This window comes from Bombyx mandarina, chromosome 28 (assembly GCF_030267445.1).
Source record: "Bombyx mandarina strain Sakado chromosome 28, ASM3026744v2".
NCBI classification, from domain to species: Eukaryota; Metazoa; Arthropoda; class Insecta; order Lepidoptera; family Bombycidae; genus Bombyx; species Bombyx mandarina.
In genome coordinates this window covers 6311486-6326564 of record NC_143233.1, presented here as the reverse complement: position 1 = coordinate 6326564, position 15079 = coordinate 6311486, and the positions used below count along the sequence as shown (strand labels likewise).

Below are 15079 nucleotides of genomic sequence, written 5' to 3'. Positions count from 1 at the left end.
CGCCAGGCGCCGCTGAGGGACAGGGACCCCGAGGGACCCCGGAGACCAGCGGCGACACCGCCGGCACAGATGCCGGAGGAGTCCGCGACCCAGCGGCACGTGGCAACGCGGGCGACGACCTCGTGGCGGCTACCCGCTTGGTAGCAGCAACCCTGCCATCGGGCCGCTGCTGCGCCTGTAGCTGTGCTCGGAGCCTCGAATTCTCCGCCATCAGCTGCACCACCTGGTCATTGGCGGAAGCAACCGAAGGCAGAACCTTCGAGACTCGCGAGACGACTTCCCGCAGCCTGCGGCCAGCAGCTTTGGTTTTGGCACTGGTCGCCGCATACGACTTGACGGTCTTCATGGCCCTGCCTATGACCAAGGCAGGGTCCCGAAGATCGCCCTCCTCCTCTTCTGTCGTCCGCCCGTCCAGCGAGGCGACAGACATCGACGCCGATGACGGCGCCGGTGACGGTGCGCCCTTCCCCCGAGCGGGTCTCCCTTTAGGGGGCGGCATCTCCTCCGCGGCAGAGGCCGAATCGGAGACTACCACCACTTTCTCCGGTGGGGCATCCGTGTCAGAGGACGACGTTTGCCCCTCCCCTTCGCGGGAAGAAACTCCCCTCGACTTTCTCTTCCGCCTAACTTTCCCTTTCGGGCCAGCCGCCTCACAGTCGCTGACGAGCGCAGAGCGCGTCGAGCCAGCGCTGGCACACCTCGGTTCGACGGGTTTTCCGCTGCCCGTCGCACAGCCCCCTACATCGTGGCATGCTTTGCCCCCCCAGAATACGTGGGGCAGCATGCTCCCACCGAGGTGGAAGCACGGAGGGATTCTCCACCTAGAGTGGTACCCTCCTGGGGTAATTTTTTATTAAGTCTGCCATCATTTATTTATTCCTTTATTATTTAACCAGGGGTCGGTCCCCTGGGACGGCCCTCACGACTGGACACCCTCCAGCCACTCATCCCATCACCGGGCACGTCACAGGCTTAGGATTAGGGCATTTTTATAGAGGTTTGCATCCTCGCGGCCCCTACTAGGCAGCGGCCCCCGCCCCCACCAAGTGGGGATACGGTATGGGACAACCCTTGGGACTAGACTCCCTCCAGCCATTCATCTCATCGTCAGGTGTCAAAAACTTGGGATTGGGGCATTTTTTATAGAGGTTCGCATCCTCACGGCTCCTGCTAGGCAGCAGCCCCCGTCCCCTACTCGGTAGGGATTGCGGTGTGCTTCTTCGAAGCCACGCCGGGAAACCGGTACCCCCCGTTGGGGGCCTTCCCCTGTAGCCGCCAAGAGGCAGCCGGGGACATGGCAACCAGCGACCGGAAGGGAGTGCCCTCCGGTTCACTTCTCATCCACGTGGGGTCTACCATTACTGACAGACCCACACGTCTGACCACGGTGTGGCCACGCCGGCGTACCGGTACCCTCCTCTGGAGGGCCTTCCCCTTTAGCAGCCAAAGAGCTGCCGGGGACATGACCTAGCATCCAAGAGGGCTCCAGAAGGGAGCCCTCTCCCGCTTCACGCACCCTTTGTCCAGCAAAGGTGGGAAACGGGAACACGGTGTGCAGTCTTCTTTGTTCACGGCACCCCTGTGCAGACAACGCTGCTCCACGGTATCGGGGTGCACGCTTAAGCCCCACCGCCGCGACAAGGCGAGACCACGTTCGGTGGGGAAATGGTTGGGAGTTTCTTATTGGGGCTTAACAGAGGTACATTTTTGTGAGAAAGGTGTAAAAACGAATGCAGTTGTGTATCAAAATACAGTCCTGACGAACCTTGTGGAACCTGTTTCTCATACCATGTTCAATAACAGGCACTGGGTATTCCAACAAGATTCGGCGCCAGCTCATAGAGCGAAGAGCACACAAGACTGGCTGGCGGCGCGTGAAATCGACTTCATCCGGCACGAAGACTGGCCCTCCTCCAGTCCAGATTTGAATCCATTAGATTACAAGATATGGCAACACTTGGAGGAAAAGGCGTGCTCAAAGCCTCATCCCAATTTGGAGTCACTCAAGACATCCTTGATTAAGGCAGCCGCCGATATTGACATGGACCTCGTTCGTGCTGCGATAGACGACTGGCCGCGCAGATTGAAGGCCTGTATTCAAAATCACGGAGGGCATTTTGATTAAACTTTAGTGTCATAAGAATCTTTGTTTTGTTAAGTTTATTTTGGTATATGAATGGTTACATAATGAATAAACTTGTTTTAATTATTTTACATTAAACATGTGACAGAATTTATGACCTGACTAGGTATATAGATAGATATAGGTGGACGAGCTCATAGCCCACTTGGTGTTAAGTGGTAACCGGAGCCCATAGACATCTACCACGTAAATGCCGCCACCAACCTTTAGATATGAGTTTTAAGGTCTCAGTATAGTTGCAACGGCTGCCCTAGTCTTCAAACCGAAACGCATTACTGCTTCACGGCTGAAATAGGCAGGGTGGTGGTACCTACCCGTGCGGACTCACAAGAGGTCCTATCACCGTTCCTGTCTGACCTTGAAATGATGACACGTCGTTCATCAATTATTTTATAATATTATACAAATGAAGCATTAACAAGTTCTTGAGGTGGTTAGAATTCTTCGCATTTGTGATGTGCATAGGCTAATACAATCATTGTAACACGTGAACATATTGTGGGCCCAGACGAGTAGGTACCCCTACTTTGCCCGTTTCTGCCGCGAAGTTGTTATGTCAAGGATCGTAGGGCCGTATTCTATACTTATATATAAATCTGCAGTGGTTTTTACGGATGTTCCGATATAACTACTGAATCATGCATCCGATTGACTTGAAACTTGGTATCCATGTAGGTGTACTTAATGGATAGGCTAATATTTATATGAGCGTTGGAAACCCTAATAATAATACAATAAATAATAATGTTAATTTTAAATGCCCAGCAAAGCGGGCCAGTACGGCAAGTTGACTGATATTTTTATTGAATTAATATTCGCATCGCCTGTCTCCTAACTGGATTACAAGTTTTATTCTTATTCTAAGAGGGTCAAATGAATTAAATTATATTCATTAGATCTAACAATAAAATTAAGTTCTACTCAGATAATCATAGTCTATTTTTAGGGTTAGGAAAGAAATAATCGGAACCCCTCTAGGAGAGTTTTTTTGTATCCTTAGAGACATATTGAGATACATACTGCTACCGTCCTGCTAATTTTTATTGCGAAGCTATCTTGCAGTTTGATTTGAACAGGGAAGCAGTAGCTAGACTTAACAATCCAAACTATGCTTTAATGTTAGAGGCAACCTATGTCTACGAGCTAGTAATGAAATAGACTGTGAGATCGTCTACCTAAGTGAAGTGAAGTCGTCGTGGCCTAAAGGATAAGACGTCCGGTGGATTTGTATCTAGCGATGCGCCGGTATTCGAATTTTTGTAATGAAATACGTACTTAACAAATGTTCACGATTGACTTCTGCGGTGAAGGAATAACATCGTGTTGCAAAATTATAATTTGCGTAATTACTGGTGGTAGGACCACTTGTGAGTCCGCACGGGTAGGTCCCACCACCCTGCCTGTTTCTACCGTGAAGCAGTAATGCGTTTCGGTTTGAAGGGTGGGGCAGCCGTTGTATTTATACTGAACTATACTGAGATCTTAGAATTTATATCTCAAGGTGGGTGGCGCATTTACGTCATAGATGTCTATGGGCTTCAGTAACCACTTAACCAGGCGGGCTATAAGCTCGTCCACCCGTCTAAACAATAAAAAAAAACAGAACACTTTACAATTCGTAGTTCATGTCTTCCACTTCGCTTCAGGTGATCCGTTCGCTGTTTCGCTTCGAGTAGATCCGATTACTTACTGCCGTCGTGTCATCTCTGCAATGCTTTTATAGTCGATACGACATCCCTAGAATTATCGAGAACATTCCTGACAGGTCGAGTAGTTTCGATATAGGTTTCTGCAATTGATGATAGATGGCGTTGTACTGCTCGAGCGCTCTTGATTTTACTAGTTCTTTTGATATTCATTTCTGCTATTCGACGATTGATGGCGTTGCTCTTACCGGCGTAACGATAACATGCATAACGTTAACCACTCTGGAATATCTATATAGTAATACGTGAAGCAAAAACTTTGTACCCTTTTTACGAAAATTGCGTGGACGGAAGTGTATGAAATTTCCCAAACTTATAGAGAATATAGAAAAGAAGTGCAGAATGTTAATATTTTTTAAATGGTGCATGAAAAATACATTAGAATCAATAAAAAAAAACATTACACACACTACCGTGTATTTGACACACACACGCATGCATACTATTTGTTTATTATCAACTAATCTTATTGCTTATAATCTGTAGTTAAATTGAGAGTAGCCTAATTATTGTTTGCCTTTATTGATATTTGTCTAAAGTGTAGTCTTGGCGGAATCTGTGATTATAGAAGTTTAAGAGTCTTTGACAATAGAATCATAATGGTGCACAAACTTATAATTTCAATGAATTATAGTCGAACTTCGACTACTGAGAGACCACTAGTACGTTATAAATTTCAATGCAATCCTTTAATGGTTGTTCTACTGGACCGCATTACTGCACGCGACAGAAATAAGCAGGGTCCATGGTAGTAGCACGAGGAGACTCGAAATATGCCCGTCTAATCTTGTATGTACAGAACCCATGGGCCGCGTAATCCACTCACGCTTGCCCGGTGTAGTTGATATTAAACCCGTAATTCAGAGTATGTGTAAAACAATAAAACTCTAGAGAAATTCGTGCTAATTTTGCAAGCTCCTTTAGCTAGAAGAGAAACAGAAAAACATTTTAATTTTAGAATGAAACAACAAATAATAAATATATTTTATACAATAATAAAATTAAATATCAAGTAAGGTTTTGTCATTAATAATTGAATATGAATATTAAATTTACGTTTTTTGTATTTATTAACCTCTAACCTCTCGATTGATTGAGTTCGCGCTTAAAAGTAGAGCATACTTCATTGTACAATACAATCTATTTAATTATTATGTCTACTTCTTCTATACGTTCACTTAAATCAACGTGTAATAATAATAAATAATTGCGAACAAGTCACGCCGCAAAATAAGATTCCCTTTGTTATGTATACCAGAGACTGACACACATCCTCATATACGATTAAATATATAAGTACATAGATAATAAACGCCCACACAAAGAGCAAATTAACCTGATCGTCACAAGTACGATTTCCCGACATGGGAACCGAACCCGCGAAAATCGGCAAACAGCCAGTCTTATTACTTAAATTTTATTCGTGACAAAGTTCAAAACCTCACAGGTACCCTCCTTTTTAAGCTTCGCATCAACATGGTATTACGAGCGACTTCCACAATGAAGTGACATCTATACTCTATACTTACTAATATTATAAATCTGAAGAGTTTCTTTGAACGCGCTAATCTCGGGAACTACTGGTCCGATTTGAAAAATTATTTCAGGGTTAGATAGCCCATTTGTTGAGGAAAGCTATATATAGGCTATATAACATCACTCTGAGACCAATAAAAGTGAAGCACCAATAAAGAATTTTTCAAAATAGGGGTTTAAATAGCTCCTTAATATTCTATAATTCAAAAATATTTTCACTTTCTATGTAAGTGAAATCGCGGATAAAATTTAGCGTTATGCCAAAGTAACTATTCCACGCGGACGGAGTCGCGGGTTAAAGCTAGTCAAGTATTAAAAATACAATGCGCCCACTTTCAAGAGTATACGTCAGTCGTGATAAATATTAAACAATTAAAATTCGAGCTGAATTCAGGATGCAGCAATGACACTTGCTTGCTATTGGCTCTGGAAGTAATTTCATTATGTGTACCAATAAAAAGACCCTCATGATTATCCTGTCAGTGAATCGAAAAGTGTTTCTTAAAAATCTTATCTTGAAGTACCTATATTTGTTATAATTTCGACTTTATTATTCTAAATATCTTGTGATATTGCGGATAATTCAGTGAAAGGATATCTAAGTCTGTAAGACGAAATACAGCCTTCGAAATAATTGGTAAAACGATCGCTTTTATACGATACAGAATTTCGGTTGCTAAGGCAGATGAAATTCATTAAAGGGATTGTCCAATTTTATTCGAGCTTTTTATTATTTTTTTTTGGACAAGTATTTTTTTTTAAATTGTGTATTAATTTTTAATTGAACTTAGAGGCGAGGTCCAATTAACTCTATACTTAACCTGAAATTCACGTGAAACAGTCCAGATACGTGAATTTTGGGTCATTACTCTCTATTACGGGATGGTTTATTAGAGTTAAAGTCATTAAATAATCCCGCCGTAGCTTTTCACTAGAACATCTGATACGGACGCTGAGAAAAAGCTCAAAAAGTCTAAGGCTCATGGGAGGTCAGTTCGCAGGTTGTCGTTACTTAGACCACCCATATATCTAATTGACCAGAGCTCTTTTTTTTATTGCTTAGATGGGCGGACGAGCTCACAGCCCACTGGTTACTGGAGCCTACATACATCTACAACGTAAATGCGCCACCCACTTTGAGATATAAGTTCTAAGGTCTCAGTATAGTTACGACGGCTGCCCCACCCTTCAAACTGAAACGCATTACTGCTTCACGGCAGAATAGGCAGGGTTGTGGTACCTACCCGCGCGGACTCACAATAGGTCCTACCACCAGCTCCCCAAAGATGGACTATATGCAACATTAAGTCAGAACCAGCGTAGGACGAAGGATGTGGCTGTCTCAACTGCTGTATATTATAATAGCTACACGCTGAGCTATCATGGGCAAATTCTAATATTATTATAATTTTAAAGGATTATTTATTAATTTGAATTTACTGTGATTTCACCTTTTAAGTGTTTTGTTAAAGTTCGGTTTGAAGGTGGGTAGCCGTTGTAACTATACTGAGACCGTATAACTTATATCTCAAGGTGGTGGCGCATTTACGTTGTAGATGTTTATGGGCTCCAGTAACCACTTAACACCAGGTGGGCTGTGAGCTCATCCAACCATCTAAGCAATAAATAAATAAAAACAGTGAAATTTTACATATAGCCAACAATCAACATCCATACAATATGCAGATATTGGATGCCCATAACCGAATACATTAGAAGCATGAACGGTCACCCATCACAAAGGGGGAGATTATTCAAATGGCAGCACGAAAAATAAAATGGTTTTTCAGCGGATTTTTCACGCTTTTTCGCACACCTTTTATGTCCGGTTTTAGTGTTGGAAAAAAACCGGTATCCCGGATGTTACAAGCGCGGACCGTGAATCGGAAATTTTAGTTATTTTTCTTTCCATGTACGATAGAAACGTGGGTATAATTCTTCAAGAAAAATACCCGACGTGGGAGAAAGTGCACTTACTTGTATTTATCAAGATAGCAAAGTATGAAATGTTGTCTGTTTTAATAACATATTATCAAAAATAATTCATTATTTTATCCAATCCAACCGGCTCGGCCCATAGACATCTACAACGTAAATGCGCCACCCACCTTGAGATATAAATTCTAAGGTCTCAGTATAGTTACAACGGCTGCCTCGCCCTTCAAACCGAAACGCATTACTGCTTCACGGCAGAAATAAGTTGGGTGGTGGTAATTGCCCGTGCGGACTCACAAGATGCCCTGTTGTTGTTGTTGTTGTTGTTGTAGTCCTAGGGTACCGCGCTGGTACATAGAGCCCTCACAAGTTGTTTCCACTTTACCCTGTCTTGCACTTGCTCCTTGATATCACTCCAGGTCACGTTGGTAGTCCTCATCTCATTCTCCACGGTGCGTCGCCAAGTGTGTACAGGGCGACCAGGTCTTCTCCTGCCAAGCGGTTGCCACTCAAACGCGATTTATGTAAGCAAATTATAATTTTGCGGGTCTGATTTTTACATTCCTCCACGACGACGTCCACGACTTTCGGCCACGACGACATCAAATGAATACAAATACTGAATATATATAAAATAAATTGCTGTTCGTTAGTCTCGCTAAAACTCGAGAACAGCTCGACCGATTTGGCTAATTTTGGTCTTGAATTGTTTTTGTGGAAGTTCAGAGAAGGTTTAAAAGGTAGATAAATATGAAAACGCTCGGAATTTAATAAAAATAACATTTTTGTTTTCCCTTTGATGTGTCCCCCGTGGGACGAATTCCTTTTGTTTGTTTCTAAGTTTTATTTTATTTTTACAAAAGTTAGGTCTATTATCTATCGATTGAGTCACTAGTCTGTGTAGTGAGAGTCTGCCGGGTCAGCTAGTACTAAATACAAATTAATATAATGAGAAAATACATACTGTATAAAACTTTAGAAAATCTTTATCTCGCCTTCGGATACAATTATTATCGAACCCTTTATAAATTCGTTAGCAGACTTCACTGCAAAGATATTTATGAGTTCTTTAGCTACGAACTTCTTTCCTTACTGGCTGCCTTCAGCCTTCATTTAATTTTCTTATTAGTTTGGTATCTCGTTGTCTGATTTTGTACGAAAACATTCTTTGAATCATTGTTGTCTGCACAATTGTATGTTTCATCAATATACTTTGCAAATATTAAAATAGAAATTACCACAGTCTTATGTGGCTGCTCGGACGCATTATTCGTTTTTGTCCTGGACGAGATGGAATTACACGTGTGGCAGAACGGTGTTACACGACGCGCTTACAACAACATATGCCCGCTACCAGTCAATATTTGAAGTTCTTCAACCCGGGGAGCATGTTCGAAACTGCGAAACATAGCAACCCTATTTTCCTCACCGCAGCGGAAGCGGGGAGAGGCGTGGACTTGCAAAATAAAACGACGTGCATTAACGAAAAACGGACAATCATTGTCGGTCCCGTACAATTGTATTAGCTTTGATCCGATTAATAAACCAGCTTTAAATACAGTCCACTTTCATTCGAATAAGCCTTGCACCCAACATCTCATCGCAACGGCGCCAACAATAATTATATCCATAGGTCACAGCTCAAATGTATTTAGATGTTAAAGATTTATAACACGACTATGATTAAAATTAACCCAAATTCAGTATTACATGTTCTTTTTATCTACTTATCGATTACAATAAAGCTATTAGAGTTGAAATGCTAAAAAGTACAATTGAAAATGTCTGAGTTTTGTATCCCTCTACGGGCATTGACGTTGGGTTGTCCACGAGCCCCGATAAGGGCTTTGCAAAAATCAGGTATGACGTAAGGTCGTCTACCCTTAAAACTATTAAAAGCTAGTGCAAGTTTCGTAACATCCGTCAGTCAAAAAAAAAGCTTAGCGATAGGAAAGGTCGCATTCCTCATGTCTGAGGGTCGTGACCATCTCCTCCCATTATCCTTCTTTGGATGATGTTTCCTCATCTTCCTCTGTTTTCGGCGGTGTGTAAAGCGGTAATAACAACATATAAATGTACTTGTTTAAGGGTCATACTAAACGACTACGATTGGAGGGGAGTGCAAGCTCTTCAATCGAACGAACAAGCTCCGCCTGGGATACAATCAAGAGACTTAGGATTGGGTGACGGCGGTCAACACTACGACCCCAAGCACGACTAAATGGACGGGGTCGTCGGCGAAAATGACCACTATATTGATAGTTGTCGCGGCCACAAGTATTTTTTATTTTTTTTTATTGCCCTTGTAAATTAAGATCAGCAGTCGGTCAGGATGCCAAAGTAGCTAGTATTAAAAAAAAAGATGTGTGGTGTCGTGGGGCACCGGATAGGAACGGAGTTCCTTATTTTAAAAATACGTATTAATTTTAAGTTCTATTCGAGGTATAAAGAAGGTTTCGCAACAACTCACGGTCATTCGGTAACGTGCGAACTTATTGTGGTACACTTCATTCACGGTTGTTTGCATAAGAGTTTAATGTATTGCCTAAACGAACGCTCTGAGATCGTGGTCAATGAATGATAAAAAATATGTTATTTTTTGTACGTTATTACAAAGTTAATTCGTACACTGTGTGCATTACTAATAAAAATTTTACGTTACGGACGTTTCTCCCGGTTAGTGTACCCCTGTAGTCGTCGTGGCCTAAAGGATAAGACGTCCGGTGCATTCGTATATAGCGATGCAACGGTGTTCGAATCCCGCAGGCGGGTTCCAATTTTTCTAATGAAATACGTACTTAACAATTGTTCACGATTGACTTCCACGGTGAAGGAATAACATCGTGTAATAAAAATCAAACCCGCAAAACTATAATTTGCGTAATTACTGGTGGTAGGACCTCTTGTGAGTCCGCACGGGTAGGTACCACCGCCCCGCCTATTTCTGCCGTGAAGCAGTAACGCGTTTCGGTGTGAAGGGTGGGGCAGCCGTTGTAACTATACTGAGACCTTAGAACTTATATCTCAAGGTGTGTGGCGCATTTACATTGTAGATGTCTATGGGTTCCAGTAACCACTTAACACCAGGTGGGCTGTGAGCTCGTCAACACATTTAGGCAATAAATAAAAAAAAACTCCGCATCGTCCCATAAGGAACTTCGTTCCAGCATTGCCAACTTTTAATTGATAGCACTAAACTTGTTAACTAGTTACTAAAAAAAAAAAACAGAAAATCACTTAACGAACACAAGAGAATCTGTCTATAAATATAGATTAAAAAAAAACACGAATCATTATATATCAAGAAAATATTCATATTGAAATCAATACACACGATCGCAGCATATCAAAGAGAAATCAAACGTCTTCACTTGAAAATCAAAACCCGATCCGAGACAGATGTATCAAGGAATGATTGTGTACGGCAAATAAAATCGCACAAAGACGTATGAAAGGGCAACCTTCGCCCTATTTCCGTTGTAATGAAGTATTCATGGCTTGCCGTCGGCGTTTAGTCTCGGTACAGTTTATGAGATCTTTGAGACAATGTTGACGAAAGCGACCAAAATTGGGATATACCAAAATTTACTACTGAATATACTACTAGGAATTTTGACACTCGATTAAGATTGTACGATAGCTTGGTTATAGATATTATTGCTTAGATGGGTGGACGAGCTCACAGCCCACCTGATGTTAGGTGGTTATCGGAGCCCATAGACATCTACAACGCAAATGCGCCACACACCTTGAGATATAAATTCTAAGGTCTCAGTATAGTTACAACGGCTGCCCCACCCTTCAAACCGAAACATATTACTGCTTCACGGCAGAAATAGGCAGGGTGGTGTTACTTTCCCGTGCGGACTCACAAGAGGTCCTACCACCTGTAATTACGCAAATTATAATTTTGCCGGTTTCACGTTTATTACACGTTGTTATTCCTTCACCGTGAAAGTCAATCGTGAACATTTGTTGAGTACGTATTTATTAGAAAAATTGGTACCCGCCTGGGATTCGAGCACAGGTGCATCGCTCAACACGAATGCATCGGACGTCTTATCGCTTAGGCCATGACGACTTCAAAGGGGTCCTACCACCAGTAATTGAGATAGCAGTCCGATATTTCGCTATTTCAACCATCGTTAAAATCTTGTGCCTTGCACCAAAACATCTGTAGGAATTTTCAGTCATTAATGAAACACCATTCGTTGCTTTTGATAGGTACTAATTATGGTGTTCCTATTTACAGACGGCTCCACGCGATGCGTAAATTTCTATCCGAGCATTTAATAACGTAATTATTTACGGGTGGCCCAGTAATTTTAACGAAACATATTGTCTTTGAGATGTAATCTTGTATGTGAGCTATGGAATGTTCCAGAATGCGAACCGGCATTCATAATAATATTTTTAATAAAATGTAAGTTATTTAGAAATAAATAAAAATCGCGTCATGATACAAAACGAACTAACAATTAATTTTATGTTTTTGAAATTGTAGTGGTCAGGATATTAGGGCAAAGTCGTCGTGGTCTAAAATATAAGACGTCCGGTGCATTCGTATGTAGCGATGCACCGGTGTCCTAATCCCACTGGCGGTACCAATTTTTCCAATGAAATACGTACTTAACAAATGTTCACAATTGACTTCCAGGGTGCAGAAATAACATCTTGTAATAAAAATCAAACCCGCAAAATTATAACTTGCATAATTACTGGTGGTACGACGTTTTGCGAGTCCGCACGGGTATGTACCACCACTCTGCCTATTTCTGCCGTGAAGCAGTAATGCGTTTCGGTTTGAAGGGCGGGACAGCCGTAATTAAAGTGAGACCTTAGAACCTCGAATATATTAAGTGTATAATCTATGCTTAGAACTCATGTCTCAAGGTGGGTGACGGCATTTACGTTATAGATGTCTATGGGGTCCGGTAACGACTTAACATCAGGTGAACCGTGAACTCGTCCACCCATCTAACAAAAAAACAAAAAAAAAACTGTGTAGGCTCAATACTTACTGCCGGTAATCAAGATAAAAACTACTAGGATTAGTAGAGCTAAATAAATGTATAGAGATATATTATGTACAGTAAGCAGTATCTGTATATTCTAATTTATTCATTTCTAATCATAAATAAATCTTTGTACAATTATTTTTTTCACCCCCACATTCCTATTATCCTGTTATAATATTCCTCCCCGCACGTGACATTGTGTGCTGACTGCGACTTACGTCACCGCCTACGTTATTAGAATTTCTATGTAATTCATAAATATATTACCACGTAACCTCACACGAAAGCCTTAATGTTTATTTCAACGTATCGATCTACACGAAAATATTATCCGGGACACGTTAAAGAAAACAAATTCTTTCGCTCAGTCCGTTGGTGTTCTGGAAATTTCGGAATGTGGCTTCATCTCTATATATAAAAATGAATTTCTGTTCGTTAGTCTAGCTAAAACTCGAGAACGGCTGTACCGATTTCGCTAATTTTGGTCTTGAATTATTTGTGGAAGTCCAGAGAAGGTTTAAAAGGTAAAAATTATGAAAATGCTCGGAATTAAATAAAAATAACAATTTTGTTTTTCCTTTGATGTGTCCCCCGTCGGACCGATTCCTTTTGTTTATTTTATACAAAAGTTTAGGTCTTTTATTTATCGATTGAGGGATTACGAAGTCTGCCGGGTCAGCTAGTTATACAATAAAAATATAGTGATTTTTGAAATATTTGTAGAATATAAATTAATGTATTCACCTTATCTATAATGTTTCTTGATTGCTAAAATGCTAACGAATACATTCAGATGTAAAGGGTGAATAGTCAACTGGTGGTAGGACCTCTTGTGAGTCCGCACGGGTAAGTACCACCACCCAGCCTATTTCCGCCGTGAAGCAGTTATGCGTTTCGGTATGAAGGGTGGGGCAGCCGTTGTAACTAGACTGAGACCTTAGAACTCATAGCTGAAAAGGTGGTTGGTGGCATTTACGTTGTAGATGTCTATGGACTACAGTAACAGTAGGTCACGTTTCCGATCCGGTGGCAGGTTCTGCGAAGCACTGATCTTGCTAAGGCCAGTGTTAGCAATGGGGGTGTTGAACCCCAAGAGCTTACCTACACGCTAGGGTAACGCTGATATAGCCTCTCAAGGCTATCAGTATAGTTCGAAAATAAAATTACCTAGTTTAGAGCCAGATGACTTTGTGTCTTATCCAGCGGATATTAAATATGATTCCTTGCGAAATACTCCCGTCAAAGAACCTCTAACGTTTAGAATACAATATTACGCTCAAAATATCAACCTTCCGAATTTTAATATCGTTGAATATTTTCTAGGCCATTTTGAATATTCTAAATTACAAAATAAAGTGCTTTCATTTATCTAATCTGCATGTATTACTTTTATATTCCATTGGCGAATTCAAGAATTTCAAATATTTACAGCATTGAGAATAGTTACTAAAAGAATCGCACAAAGAACTTTCTCAATCACATCTAAGAATTGAACACACTTTCAATTTTGAGCTCAAACATTTCCCGTGCTCTGACAACAAGTACCAAGACGAGTTGATGCAGTGAAGTTTACTTGGTTTTAGTACATTGTCCTCCTTTGCTTGTTTGATCTAGCTGTGTTTAGTTCAACTGGGAAGTCTACTAAAAAATCTATGTCAAAATGGTACTTAAAATCAAGAATCGGACATTTCGGATTGGGATTTTTTTATTTATTGCTTAAATGTGTGGACGAAATCAGTCCACCTGGTGTTAAGTGGTTACTGGAGCCCATAGAGATTTATAACGTAAATGCGTCACATACCTTGAGATATGAGTTGTAACGTCTCAGTATAGTTACAACGGCTGCCCCACCCTTCAAACCGAAACACATCACTACTTCACGGCAGAAATAGGCAGGGTGGTAGTACCTATCCGTGCGGAATACCCGTTTCGTATAACAGCTATCTCACTTATCAAACCTTCGTGACAGCGACGGATACGTAGTGGGATATATCCGTGCAGCCTCATAAACCATGCCATCCGGCTTTGGAATGAGCGCCCCTCCGTGGTGTTTCCCGAGTGCTTTGACATATCCTTCTTCAAATGAGGCTTGTGGAGAGTACTTAGCGGTAGGCAGCGGCTTGGCTCTGCTCCTGGCATTGCTGAAGTCTATGGGCGACGGTAACCACTTACCATCAGGTGGGCCGTATGCTCGTCTGGCTACAAGGGCAATAAAAAATAATAATAATAAATAATAATAAACGCATTAAGAGTGGACGTGCTCACATTACACTTAACTTTAAATGTTATTGGAGCAGATGTGAGTTTGGACGACCAGTAATTTTATAAAATACGGAAGAATTAGTCATATTGGAACTTTTAACAGACACTAGATCCATCGCTCCGAGTTCTAGATCCACAATCAATACTAATTCAGTGAATTGGAAACTAAGATTAATGCAGAAACTTTTGGAGGTCTAGATGCCTCAATAAGTTTCTGCGAATGGTTCTCTCTATTTGATTGCATTGTAATGGAACGATATTTGTTGGCAAGCTAATTGATTAGGGTAAGATTTTTTGCTAACAAATATGCTTTAGATCACCTTCATGAGGTGTCTGCTATTTTTGTTTGGTAGTGTAATTATTGGTTGGACTTGTAGCTTCATAAACTGGCACCTTTATTGGAATAACATTTGATATATGTACTTATAGAACCCGAGCGAGTATTTCATTTATAACAGCTCCTAACGCTGCGATAGACT

At 41.3% G+C, this 15079-nt stretch overlaps 1 pseudogene; it reads left to right on the top strand.

The window, feature by feature from the left end:
- The first annotated feature begins 23 nt into the window (after positions 1-23).
- LOC149499712 (uncharacterized) lies at positions 24-1225 on the top strand (annotated as a pseudogene).
- Positions 1226-15079: the final 13854 nt, after the last annotated feature.